This window comes from Nannospalax galili, unplaced genomic scaffold (assembly GCF_000622305.1).
Source record: "Nannospalax galili isolate Female #2095 unplaced genomic scaffold, S.galili_v1.0 scaffold1313, whole genome shotgun sequence".
Classification (NCBI taxonomy): Eukaryota; Metazoa; Chordata; class Mammalia; order Rodentia; family Spalacidae; genus Nannospalax; species Nannospalax galili.
Window position 1 is genome coordinate 414,170 of NW_008333275.1, and position 1,663 is coordinate 415,832.

Here is a 1,663-nt window from a genome sequence, read left to right on the forward strand (position 1 = left end):
GCTCAGTGCTAAGATTACATAAAGGCATTGGTTTATATACTGTGTGTGAGGTGTATGTATATATATGTGCATATGTATGTGCAGGTGTGTGCATACATGTGTACACAAGTTTGTCAAGGCCAGACTTTGAAGATGGGGTCTTCCTATATTATTCTTCATTTTCTTTTGAGATACAGTCCATCACTAAGTTGAGCTCAACACTAGTCTGGCAAGTGAACTTCAGGAGTCCTCTGGTCTTCATCTCCTCAGCACTAGGGCTGCAGACACAGAACAACACTCTAAGCTTTTTACCTGTATTCTGGGGATGTGAAATCTGGTTCTTATGCTTGTAAAGCAGGAAGTGTACATACTGAGCCATCTCTTCAGTCCTGTGTCATGATTTTGATTGATTATTTTCTAATAAACACAAAGCATTTCTGCATTTAAAAATATGCATCTACAATAAGATTTTTTTATTTTATGTGAAAGTGTGTCATGCCTGAGTGTATGAATTGCACCCTCATCATGAGGTGGCTGCAGAGGACAGAAGAGGGCATCTGATGGCCTAAAATTAGCGTTATACAGAGGTTAACGTTAGCTGCCATGTGGTGCTGGGATTCAAACCTGGGCCTTCTGCAGAAACAGCCAATGCTTTTAGCCATTGAGCCATCCCTCCAGCCACTAAGAGAAAAAATTTAATGCCATATGTAATAACTGACCACAAACATACATATATTTAAATATATGCATATATATAATCTGTACAGTTAAGAATTCCCATAGAGTTGTACATAAGTTATTTACACAGTACTTTTTCTTTTCTCTCATCCCTTTCTTCTTTCTTCCTTCCTTCCTTCTTTCCTATGAAAATAGAAGCAACAATTGTGAAAATGCCTTTGCCACAGGCTACGAATGTCTGAAGAGCTCTGGTTCTTGATTCCTTCCTATCTCTTCTAAATAAAGCCCCCTAGAAGCTATACATGAGCACTGATAATATGTCTGAAAGTGAGAGGAGACCCTCAAGATGGATCAAATTGACTGGCCTGTTTACCATTCTTTACCCAGTTTCTACCATCAGTGCTACAAAAGGCACTACGATGAGTAACTGATGCTATCCCATTTCCAAGGACCTGCTCCTACTCTTCAAGAGATCTGCCTTGTTTCTCTTCACCTCCCACCTGTGAATCTATAATAACATTTCTTTATAACTCATCTTCTCATTGTCTGTGAGTTTCATTCTTTTTATTTGTAAGAAAAGAACTCAAAGCTCACTAAGTCATTGGAAGAGTGTGCCCATGAGTATCAGGCCCCATAGCTCAAGAATTAAGGCTCACTTGAGGCCAGGAAGCCTACATCAACCTCAACGGCACTCAGCCCACTTTCCAAATCACGTCCAGTTTTTTTTTTTTTTTTAGATCCCCTTTAACTGGAGTTACAGAAGGTTATTAGCTGTCATGTGGATGTTGGGAACGAAACTCATATCCTTTTCAGGAGCATCCAGTGCTCTTAACTGTTGAGCCATCACTTGAGTCCTTAGAGCTAATTATTGACCCATGTTTAAAATAAGACCATACTCAATATAGAGATCATGGACAAACTATGGATTCAGAGGTTCTGGGATTTCAGGAAAGCACTTGTCACAGAGCACAAGTTTTGGAACTTGGGGGATGTGCCTGGAAATACC